Source organism: Manis javanica, chromosome 16 (genome assembly GCF_040802235.1).
Source record: "Manis javanica isolate MJ-LG chromosome 16, MJ_LKY, whole genome shotgun sequence".
NCBI classification, from domain to species: domain Eukaryota; kingdom Metazoa; phylum Chordata; class Mammalia; order Pholidota; family Manidae; genus Manis; species Manis javanica.
Window position 1 is genome coordinate 71,121,038 of NC_133171.1, and position 12,547 is coordinate 71,133,584.

The 12,547-nt window shown below is 39.1% G+C and overlaps 1 protein-coding gene across 2 annotated transcripts in view; it reads left to right on the forward strand.

Annotated features, from left to right (window-relative positions):
- The window catches only part of LOC140846848 (bromodomain adjacent to zinc finger domain protein 2B-like), a 134,063-nt gene that overhangs the window by 41,705 nt on the left and 79,811 nt on the right, over window positions 1-12,547 (forward strand). The window contains exon 4 of one of the 2 annotated variants that reach the window (XM_073224894.1): window positions 5,223-5,355. The exons of the other annotated variant lie outside the window; for it this stretch is intronic. The gene's annotated coding sequence lies outside the window, so the exon portion shown is untranslated. The remainder of the gene's footprint in view (window positions 1-5,222; window positions 5,356-12,547) is intronic. 2 annotated transcript variants of the gene reach the window in all.

Consider the following 12,547-nt stretch of genomic DNA (forward strand, 5'->3'; position numbering starts at 1 on the left):
GTCCTTGATCTTTTCAGTTTTATTTATTATGTGTCTTGGTGGTGTTGTCCTTGGGTCCCCTGTTTTGGGAGGACTGTGTACTTCCATGGTCTGATCAATCATTCCACCCCCCCCACCCACCCCCAGTTGGGGGAAGTTTTCAGCAATTACTTCTTCAAATACCCTTTCTATCCCTTTTTCTCTCTCTTCTTCTGGTACCCCTATAATGTGGATATTGTTCCTTTTGGATTGGTAAAATACTTCTCTTAATATTGTTTCATTCCTGGAGATCCTTTTATCTCTCTCTGTGCCAGCTTCTATGCATTCTTGTTCTGTGGTTTCTATTTCATCAATGGCCTTTTGCATCTCATCCATTCTGTTTTCACATCTTTCCAGAGGTTGTTTCATTTTTGTAGTCTCCCTCCCTACTTTGTCTGTTAGCTCTTGCATTTTTCTCTGTAGCTCCATCAGCATGGTTATGACCTTTATTTTGAATTCTTTTTCAGGAAGATTGGTTAGATCTATCTCCCCAAGCGCCTTCTCAGGTTTTGTCTCTGTTAGTCTGGTCTGGATCAAATTCTTCTGACTTCATTGCCATAGAGGTAGTTTTGGGGAGTTGGTGCGTGTATCAGCTGGGAGAACATCCCGTCTTGCTAGTTTGTGGCCTTCCTGTCCTGTGAGAACAGCGACCCCTAGTGGCTTGTGCCGGGCAGCTGCACGCAGATGTGGCCTCTAAGTCTGGCTCGAGCGGCTGCTCTCGGTGTAGCCGGCCTCAGGTTGCTGCTCCACTATGGCAGAGCTTCACCGGAGGGGGAACGGACCGGAGGCTGTTCATTGCCCTGAGGGGACTCTTAAGTCCTGCTGCCACCCAGGGGATTAGGGTGCCCAGAGTTCCCCGTGATTCCCAGCTGCTGTGCTGAGCATGCCGGGACGCTTCTGTCCAGCTGTGAGGCCCCTGTCCCTTACAGACTTTCAAAAAGCACTTGCTTTTCTTTTGTCCCAGGGGCGCCAGCTGCACTCACCCACTCGCAGGTTTTACTGTTCTGTTTCCCTAGTGTCCAGCACACCACGCACTGTGTGTCTCTGCTCCCAGTGTGGATGTCTGGGCCTGGGTATTTAGGAAACCTGGGCTCCCTCTCCCTCCCCGCTCCGCCTCCTCTCCTCCCGCCAAGGAGCTGGGGTGAGGGGCTCACTCGGGTCCCACCGGGCCCTGGTTTGTATCTTACCCCCTTCGTGAGGTGCTACGGTGCCGCACATGTAGATGTAGCCTGGCTGTTGTACTGTATCTTCTGGTCTCTCTTTTAGGAGTAGTTGCATTTGGTGTATTTTCAAAATCTTTATGGTTTTGGGAGGATACTTCTGCCGCCCTACTCACGTCTCCATCTTGAGTGAGTCCCCTCGTGGTTTTAATTTGCATTTGGCTAATGGTTAGTGAAGTGATGTGGAGCATCTTTTCATGTGACTGTAAACCATCTGTATGCCCTCTTTGGAAAAATGTCTGTTCAGGTTCTCTGCCCATATTTTAATGGGTTCTTTGTTTTGTGGTATATTTATCCAATATATATTGGATATCCGCCCCTTATCAGATATATCACTTTCAGATATGTTTTTCCTTACAGTACGTTGCCTTTTCATTTTGTTGATGTTGTCCTTTCCTATACAGAAATGTTTTAGATCGATGAGCCTCCTCTTGTTTATTCTTTCTTTTGTTTCCTTTGCCTGGGGAGGTGTGTCGAGAAAAAATTTACTCTTGCTGATTTTCAAGAGATTCATGCCCATCTTTTCTTTAAAAAGCTTTGTGCTTTCATGCCTTTAGGTATTTAATCCATTTTGAATTAAGGTTTGTGCATGATGTTAGAGTGATGCAATACCATTCTCCTGCATGTAGGTGTCTGGTTTTCCCAGCACCATTTATTGAAGAGACTGTCTTTTCCCCATTGTATATTCTCGCCTCTTTTGTCATATTTTAACTGACCATATATGTGTGGGTTTATTTCTTAGTTATTTGTTCAGTTCCATTGATTCATATATTCTTGTGTCAGTACCATACTGTTTAATTCACTGCAGCTTTGTAGTATAGCTCTTTACCCCCAGCATTGTTCTTCATTGTCAAGATTTCTTTGACTCTTCAGGGTCTTTTGAGGTTGCATATAAATTTTAGGATCTTTTCCTCTAGTTGAGTGAAAAATGCCATTGGTTTTTTGATAGGGATTGCATTGAATCTATAAGTTGCTTCGGATGATATGGCCATTTTAACAATATTCATTCATCCTATCCAGGAGCATGGGATAGCCTTGCATTTATTTGTGTCTTCCTAAGTTTCTTTCATCAGTGTCTTAGTTTTGAGAGTACAGGACTTTATCTGCCTTGGTTGAATTTTATTCCCAGTGATTTTATCCTTTTTGATGCAGTCATAAATGGGATTCTTTCTTAAATCTCTTCCTGGTAGTTCATTTGTCTGTGTAAATGTGGCAGATTTTTGCACATTGGTTTTGTTTGCTGTGACTTTTACTGAGTTCATTTATTAATTCTAGTAGTTTTTGATGCAGTTTTTAGGGTTTTCTCTATACAGTATCATGTCACCTGTAAGTAGGGGAAATTTGACTTCTTCCTTACCAACTTGGATGCCTTTTACTTGTCTGGTTGCCGTGGCTGGGACTTTCAGGACTATGTTTAATAAAAGTGGTGACAGTGGGCATTCTTGTCTTGTTTCTGACCTTAGAGGAAAAGCTTTCAGCTTTTTGCAATTCATTGTGATGGCAGCTGTGAGTTTGTCATATATGGCCTCTGTTATGTTGATGTATGTTCCCTCTATGCACACTTTGTTGAGTTTTTAGCATAAAAGCATGTTGGGTTTTGTGATCCTTTTTAGGACCTATTGTGATGACGATAGTTTTTATCCTTCCTTTTGTTAATGGGATGTGTCACATTGATTTGCAGATATTTCACCCTCTTTGCATCCCTGGAATAAATCTACTTCTTCTTGGTTAATGAATTTGGTAATGTATTTTTTAATTCAGTTTGCTGGTAATTTTTTTGAGGATTTTCACAAATGTGTTCACCAAGGATGGTGGTGTCTTAGTGTTCCTTTTTTGTACTGTTTTTGTTGGATTTGGTATTGGGGTGATGCTGATCTAATAAAAAGGCGTGAAGTTTTCCTTCCTTTTCAAGGTTTAGAAGTGACTTGAGAAAGGTAAATATTAACTGTACTTTAAATCTTTGGTGGAAGTAATTTTGAAAACCATCTGGTCCTTGACTTTGTAAGGATTGGTTTTTTTTTTGTTTTTTTTGTTTTGATTATCAGTGCAGTTCATTACGGTCAATCTGTCAGTAGAGATTTTCTATTTCTTCTGTCTGGTTCAGTTTTGGAATATTGTGCATTTCCAGGAGCTTTTTATAACAGCTTCTTGCAGTCCTTTGTGTTTCTGTTGTGTCAGTTGTCACTTCCATTTCTGACTTGAGTTGTCTGTGTTCATTTACACATGGCCGTCCTTTTGCCTCATCTCCATTTGTTGATGGTGGTGAACTCTAAATAAGAAAATGGAAGAATAAACTCTAAAGGCCCTGTTTTCTGTGTGGAAGTGCTTTCATTTCCTTGGCGAGGTTCAAGTTTCTGTAATTTTGTTGGGTCCATTTGTGAACTCTATTCTATTTCATTTATCTGTGTGTATTTATGTATTTATTTTTATTTTATTCATCAGGAGAAAAGAAGTGCAATTGATAGTGTGGCTTGACATTTAAATCAGAAGGTTTCATCTAAACACACTTGCCCAGTAGAAGGGTGAATGACCTGTGGAAACCTCTGGTAGGTGTTTGTTCTAGACATCAACATCAAGACAGCTGGGTTTTTTAAATGGAGGGGTCAAGCACACGTTTGGTTTTGACTGGTAAAGCAGATGATTCGAACTAGTTGAGTTTTAGGTGTTTGAAAATATTCAGGCTAATGAGGACAGGTTTACAGATCAGGTAATACTGTAGAATGGAAATACAATTTGTTCACTTAATCTAGTGCAGTTTTATAACTATCTAATATGTAAGTTGCTTGCCTCCTGAAATTGGAGTTACATGCTTGGCAAGTCTGTTATCCACTTGTATCCAGGAGGATCCTTGTTGTTGGAGCACAGATAACAAACAGGGCAACTAATAAGACGTGTTCTGTTATTTTTTTTCTAGAAGTTTGGTAGTTAGTTTGATGATTTTTTAATAGCAAGGCAAAATCTAATTTCTCAGTCATCTTCTGGATCCATTAGAATGAAACTGCTGCTTTGGACAGTTACCATGAAGTCTCAGTCAAGGGCTGTCAAGTTCTGTTTCTTCAGTGGTTTCTATCAGGGCAGAGAAGGTGGTGTCAGTGCTTTTGTGGTTAGGAGACTTGTTTTGGGTCATTCTGATGCCAGGGTTCTGTTCACAAAGCCAAAGAATGAGCTTCATAAACACTCAGGGTAGGAGAGCAAGGTACAGGCTTTTATTTAGAGATAAAGCAAAAGGACAGAGCTCCTGGCTCACACCAGGAGGGGACAAGAGAGTCCCTGTGTGTATTCATTTTAAATATGTTCCTTTGATTATTGTAGCTTGAAATTTTAACATTCGAGTTCACCTTTTTCTTTATCATTATATAGATGAACAGGTATTCAAATGAGTTGTCAATTCCTGCAATATAGTGTGGTAAGGTTATTGTTGGGATTACTTGGGGTCTCTAAGTCCATTTGAGGAAAATGGACATCTTAGTAATGGAATTTTGATCATGGACAGTATATCTCAGTTGTATTGTTTTTTTCTTTCATTGCTGTCAAAAATGTTTCACATGTTTTTCCCCAGAGATCTACAAGTATTTTGTTGCATTTATATTTGAGCATTTGTATTTTTGCATTTTTTAGTTTTGGTGTATATAAATGATACTGTTTCTTACATATTCCAATCATGTTAATGGTTGACTGAAAATCAGAAAATTTTATGTTCACTTTGATCTTAAGTTTATGGTATATGTGTAAAATCCCATCTGGGCACAGAACATCAGGCTCCATTTCTGTTTGAACTTAACCATGTATTTTCACAGAATAATCATGTATTGGATTTGAGCCCTTTACCAGGACTTCTAAGAAGGGGCCCAACCATCAGTAGTGGCTCTGTTTGAGCTATGGGATGCTGAACCTGCCTTTTCTGGCACGCACTGAGCACGTGTGCTCCTCCTGTGCACTCTGGTACGTTTGCTAGAGTGAAGACTTGAGCTTTTGTATCTGCAGGACCCAGGAGGCTGGGCTGCAACTTTGGGATGACTTGGCGCGCAGTCCACCAGGAGGAAAATGCGTCCTGCGTGGGGTCTGACACCTGCAGATGGGGCTTTGCCATGATTTCTTCTGGATGTTTCTGTAAGGAGTGAGTACAGAACCTGCCATTTTCTATCATATACCTAAATGCTTTCTTTATTAACTTCTCACATAGTATTGTAACATTTTTTTTTACGTGTGTTGCATAAAATTTCTTAGAAAGGTAAATAGGGCTGATTTTATCTATACAATAAAACTGTTACGAAAGACCAGAATTAGATTATATAATACCTCCAAGGTCTGGGGCATAGTGTGTGCCCAGAAAGAAGAATATTTTGTGAATTTAAAATGCTTTATGGAAGCAGATCAAGTGAGGAATGAGCCAGCTCTTAGAGCTTTGTGCCCTTCTGTGAATCATCTTTAAAGATCGGACCCTGCAATAATTAATGTGCAATGTTCCTCATTCACTGAGGGTTTCTAAGGATTAACTTTATATTGTTCTGTATCATTTTGATTCAGGATTGTTTCTGTAGAGAAATCCCACTTCAGCATCATATACACAGTCATAAAATTCATATCAAGAAATGGGACCAGCCTGTCTTCCCTGCAACCTGAGGCAAAGAGAAAAAAGTCACACCCTAGCAAGTCCCTTCACTCACCTGTATTGTTACTTTTCCAACATTAAAGTGATTGAGATCCACGGAAAAGTGGAAGTTTAAGTAGATTAAAATTCAGAACATTATTTTGAGTTCTACTACTTTATTGATGCCAAACCAGAATTTAGTATGCTTTAATGTCCCTAGCTTTCAAAAAGCTAACTTAATCAGTATGTTAATATCCCTTGTAGCTTGTCATTTTCAAACTGGATTATCATTGTGCTTGATGATTTCTCCTGAATTAGTGTTGAACATAATTTTTAAAAATTATCTTCATCTACTAATATGTTCTTTGCCAGACCTCTGTGTGAATGTATTTGTTAAAACATGCATAAATTAACTAAGGGAACATCTATCTATTTTGATACATGATTAGAGTGAGAAGATTTCATGAATCAGGTTTGGAAGATCAAAATATGATGATGTCTTTTCTCTTCATGCCACTTACTGCATGCTGCTTAAAACCATCTAAGGTGAAGTTGTTACCAAATGAAACAAACCTGTTTCCACTCAGCCAACACACAGCAAAGCCAAACACTGACCTGAGCAGTGAAACCAATCCCTGACTTTGAGATGTGGTTTTTTTTGACATTGGGTAAGAAGGTGGGCGTTCCCCAAGCAAGGAGAATGGATAGCTAAAGCTTAAAGCCCTGAACTCACTATTGGCTTCTAAACAAGGGCTTATAAAGGTTATGGGAAAGGGTTGCAGGATGTGTGATGAGCTTGTGGCATTGTTCTGACGGGTCCGTGATGAGGTGACAGGGGACTGTTTGAGGAGTGTTAGCTGTCAGCCTTCTGGCTTCACTGAGGCTAGAGTCCACGTGCTCCTCATTGTCAGGAGGTGGCTCATCTGGTGGAGCCTAAATTCCTGTAAAACAAGTCAAGGATACATGAGTCAAGAGTCTGTCTGTGGCCTTGAGGGGGAAATCAGAGTCCTGGGCCATTTTAGTTTGCTGTATCTTGGTTTGCAAACTCCCATTTTCTTTAATCTGAACATACACATTCTGATTCCCATACTGTGGGTCATAATTGATGGACCCAGTCTTCTGTATCAATGAGATGTCTGAGGGCCTTTATTAGACAGGGAATGCCTGCACAGGTACAAAACATCTTTAGGACTGAAATCACTGCAACGCTTAAGAGCCAAAACATTGGCTGCTTTTTCCAAATGAGATGCATTTATGGAAAACAGATTTTCTCAGGTTCCAAGTAGAAAATCTGAAGGTACTTCACTTTTGTGTATCTTGGTTTCTGAGATAACAGTGAGATGTTTCTAATCTCCTTCCTTTTTTTATGTGCTTCCTTCTTGTAGTAATGGAAAATTCAAGTTTCTTTTTAGCATGCTCATTCCTTTACTTTTTTGGTCTATTTTGAGCTTCAGAAAAAAATGTACATAAACCTTGCTTTAGCTTTACATTCCTCTAATATACTTTCTACCTAATGTTCTTTCTTGGTTAGCTAGACGACAGGCATTCTAATAAGCATGAGGAATTACATATTGTCCTGGTTTTTCACTAGAGCTGTTTTTTAACCATTTGCTTATGATTCATATGATCATCTCATCATGATCAATTGCATTAAATTTGAGAGTCTATCTGTGCCAGCGTGCTTCTGAGTTTAGCACTATGTATTTTATGTGTTACAACTCCTGAGGAAGTTTTCTTAATTACTTAAGGAATCTGAAATTTTCTGGACTATTAACGGGATTTGTTTTAGTTTCTCATAACTGTTGTACAGAATCTTTATTTTACAAGGCATGTAAAATAGCATGCTGTAGGTTTTACTTCTTCTGAATTGTTTTCATGGAGGAAGCCTGACACAGATTCACACACAGGGGAAGTAGGTGTACATTCAGGGGATTGTCTGCTGGAATTGTGGACAGTATCTGACCATGGAATTCAGATGCTTTTTACCAATGCTTCTATTAATTCTCATAATGGTTAATTTTCTATGACATTGGAATAATTGAAATTCTCTTAAATATTTAAAGAGTGTATGTATTATATCTCACAATGTAATATTTCAAGTGCACATATTTGTACTAAAGCCAGAAATATTTTCAATTTACTGTTTTTGATTTTCAAATTCATAAAGTATATCCATGTGCTTTATTAAAGTTTTACATTCATACAACATACTTCCAAATTTATATCCTCTCATTGTGTTTTTAAAAACGAGTGAACTAATAATCATGCTGATTGATTAAATTGTCAGTTTTCAGGAGAGTCTTAAAATTGTCAGGAGACACCTAAAATTTATTTCTAGTCTCTCAATTCCACAGTGCTAATTTTCATACAATTTAATAATATTTTGTATCAAGATTTGGATTCAGCACAGTGTATATTCTCCTTTGATATTCCATATATTAACGTTGGAGTCATGTTAACCTGTGTCACAGTGCGCCAATAACATGTAGTCCCCTACGGCAGCACAGGGGATGGTCTCTTCATCACATAGCCCACATACCTCTGCACCATAAATTCCCCGCAAGGTCACGTTGCTCCTTCCTGCCGCTTACCCGGTAATTTGTCCTAAGAGAATCCCACCCCAGCAGAGCCGGAGTGGTGATTCTCTCTCTCTAGTCCCCTCTCTTCATGTTGCTGGGTCATACCTGCAGGGACAGACTCAGAGCAGTACCACGCAAGAAGCAAAATGACAGCTGAGACCCCAGCTTCCGCCCTCTGTCAGCCTCGTGGAGAGGACTGGATGCAGTAGTTCAGGGGCGCCATGGGCCTTAATGGGGGGAGTGGCGGTAAGAGGGAATGCCCTTGTCCCTGTCCTGTGCCCTGTGGCAAGGATTAGAGAATTTTCATAGTAGCCAGGTAACGAAAGGCATCATGATAGAAAAAGGGGCTTAAAGTTCGCAGTGTTTCCCCAGGCTCCACAAATTATCCTTCACACTGTAGGTACAGTAACATTAATACAATACTCATGTACTGCCTTCTAAATGTTCAGTTTCTTACAAGGTTGATTAGCTTTAGCTTTACAACTTGGTTCATCTCTGGTAAATCAAGCTCTTCATCTGTAACATTTTGCAGTCAGATCGACTTAATGGCATAGTATGAACACAGTCATTTAGAAGAGTATTTTCAGATAATTTCAGACTTACAGAAAACCTGCAATATCCCTGATATTCCTTCATTCAGATTTTCCAGTGGTCACTGCACCACTATATTTGCACCATCATAGAAAATTGTCCACTGTATTTTTCCAATTAGAGGCACAATTTACCACAGAAATACTACATGACCCACATTAGGAAATTAAAATTGTTGATAATTCTCACCTGCAGACCAGCTTTAAATATCAGCAAGTGCATCAACTATGAGAAAAATATGTCTGCATTCTGGTCCATAGGCTTTCTGTCATTTTTATGACCTCAGTTGGGTTAAAGTCCAAAGTTCTCCAACATCATTATGTGTAGGCTCAAGAGTCCTTGTCTTCGGGTTAAAGTCCAAAGTTCTCCAACATCATTATGTGTAGGCTCAAGAGTCCTTGTCTTCGGGTTAAAGTCCAAAGTTCTCCAACATCATTATGTGTAGGCTCAAGAGTCCTTGTCTTCTTGGCCTTAGAGGGGAAGCTTTCAATGTTTCACTGCTGAGTATAATGTTTACTGTAGGTTTGTTGTATAGGGACATTATCATGCTGAGGTTGTTCCTTCTCTGCTGTTTCTTGCAGGTTTTTGTGGTGAAAGTATATTGTATTTTGTAGCATGCTTATTCTGACTCTACTGAGATGATGTGATTTTTTTCATTTACTTCTACTAATCTCATATGATTTGCATATTGAACCATCTTTGCCTCCTTGGGATAAGTGTCAGCTGGTCATGTGGGAAATCATTTAATGTGACCTTGAATTTGGTTTACTAATATTTTTAGAAAATGCTCATCTATTTTATTATTATTATTTTTTATTAAGGTATCATTGATATATAGTCTTATGAATGTTTCACATGAGCAACAGTGTGGTTACTACATTCCCCCTTATTATCAAGTCCACAACACAAACCCCATTACAGGCACTGTGCATCAGCATAATAAGAATTTTGCATCTATTTTCAATAAGAATATTGGTCTGCAGTTGTGTTTTTTCATGGCATCCTAATCTGGATTGATACCAGGGTAATGGTGGCCTCATAGCATGAGCTTGGAAGTACTCTGTTTTTTGGAAGATTTTGAGAAAGATTGACATTAATTCGTTAAGAGTTAGGTAGAATTCTCCAGTGAAGCTCTCCAATTACCGGAATCTCTTGTAGAGGAAGTGTTCTCTGTCTTTTTTTTCATTCATTTATTCTTTCATGAAATATTTATTTATTTTATTTTGGTATCATTAATATACAATCACATGAGCAACATTGTGCTTACTAGGTTCCCTCCATTATCACATCCCCACCACATACCACATTACAGTCACTGTCCATCAGCGTACTAAGATGCTGTAGAGTCACTACTTCTCTTCTCTGTGCTATACTGCCTTCCTCGTTTCCCCGACTGTGTTATGGGTACTAATCGTAATGCCCATTATTCCCCTTCTCCCTACCTTCCCACCCACTCTCACCAGTCCCTTTCCCTTTGGTACCTGTTAGTCCAGTCTTGGGTTCTGTGAGTCTGCTGCTGTTATGTTCCTTCAATTTTTGCTTGGTTGTTAACACTGCACAGATGAGTGAAATCATTTGGTACTTGTCTTTCTCGACCTGGCTTATGTCACTGAGCATAATACCCTCTAGCTCCATTGTGTTGTTGCAAATGGTGGGATTTGCATCTTTCTTGTGGTTGAATAGTATTCTATTGTGTATATGTACCACCTCTTCTTTATCCATTCATCTACTGATGGGCACTTAGTTTGCTTCCCTTTCTTGGCTATTGTAAATAGTGCTGCAATAAACATGGGGGCAGGAGTTGCATATGTCTTTTTGAATGTGAGAATTTGTTTTCTTTGTGTAAATTCCTAGGGGTGGAATTCCCAGGTTACATGGTATCTCTATTTTGAGTGTTTTGAGGAACCTCCAATACTACTTTCCACAATGGTTGAACTAATTTACATTCCCACCAGCAGTGTAGGACTGTTCCTCTTTCTCGCCATCCTTGCCAGCATTTGTTGTTCCTAATCTTTTGATGTTGGCCACCCTAACTGGTATGGTGAATACCTTACTGTGGTTTTAATTTGTATTTCCCTGATAATTAGCAATGTGGAGCATCTTTTCATGTGCCTGATTGCCATTTGAATTTCTTCTTTGGAGAAGTGTCTGTTCATATCTTCCGCCTATTTTTTAAAAGGGTTACTTGCTTTTTGGGTGTTGAGGTGTGTGAGTCATGTATTTTGGATGTTAACCCCTTGTCGGATATGTCATTTATAAATATATTCTCCCATACTGTAGGATGCATTTTTGTTCTGCTGATGGTATCTATCCTTTGCTGTACAGAAGCTTTTTAACATGATGTAGTCCCATTTGTTCATTTTTTATTTTGTTTCCCTTGCCTGAGGAGGTGAGTTCAGGAAAAAATTGCTCATGTTTATATTCAAGAGATTTTCGCCTATGTGATCTTCTTAAGAGTTTTATGGTTTCATGACTTACATTCAGGCCTTTGATCCATTTTGAGTTTGCTTTTGTGTATGGGATTAGACAACAATCCAGGTTCATTCTCTTGCATGTAGCTGTCCAGTTTTGCCAACACCAGTTGTTGAAGAGGTTGTCATTTCCCCATTGTGTATCCATGGCTCCTTAATTTTATATTAATTGACCATATATGCTTGGGTTAAAATCTGGGTTCTCTAGTCTCTTCCACTGGTCTATGGGTCTGTTCTTGTGCCAGTACCAAATTGTCTTAATTACTGTGGCCTTGTAGTAGCGTTTGACGTCAGGGAGCATGATCCCCCCAACCCTCCACTTTATTCTTCGTTCTCAGGATTGCTTTGACTATTTGGGTTCCCTATGGTTCCATACAAATTGTAGAACTATTTGAAGAATGCTGTTGGTATTTTGATAGGGATTGCATTGAATCTGTAGATTGCGTTAGGCAAGATGGCCATTTTGACAGTATTAGTTCTTCGTATCCATGAGCACAGGATGTGTTTCCTTCCATTTGTTGGTATCTTCTTTAATTTCTCTCATGAGTATCTTGTAGTTTCAGAATATATGTCTTTTACTTCTTGGTTAGGTTTATTCCTAGGTATTTTCTTCTTTTTGATGTAAATGTGAAAGGAATTGTTTTCCTGATTTCTATTTCTGCTCATTTATAGTTAGTGTATAGGAATGCAAGAGATTTCTGTGTATTAGTTTTGTATCCTGCAACTTTGCTGAATGCAGATATTAGATCCAGCAGTTTTGAAGTGGATTATTTAGGGCTTTTTATGTACAATATCATGTCATCTGCAAACAACTTCTCCCTTACCAATCTGGATGCCCTTTATTTCTTTGTGGTGTCTAATTGCTGTGGCAAGGACCTCCATAACTCTGTTGAATAAAAGTGAGAAGAGTGGGAATTCTTGTCTTGTTCCCGATCTTAAAAGGAAAGACTTTCAGCTTCTCGCAGTTAAGTATGATGTTGGCCGTGGGTTTGTCATATATGGCCTTTATTATGTTGAGGTACTTGCCCGCTATACCCTTTTTGTTGAGAGTTTGTATCATGAAGGATGTTGAATTTT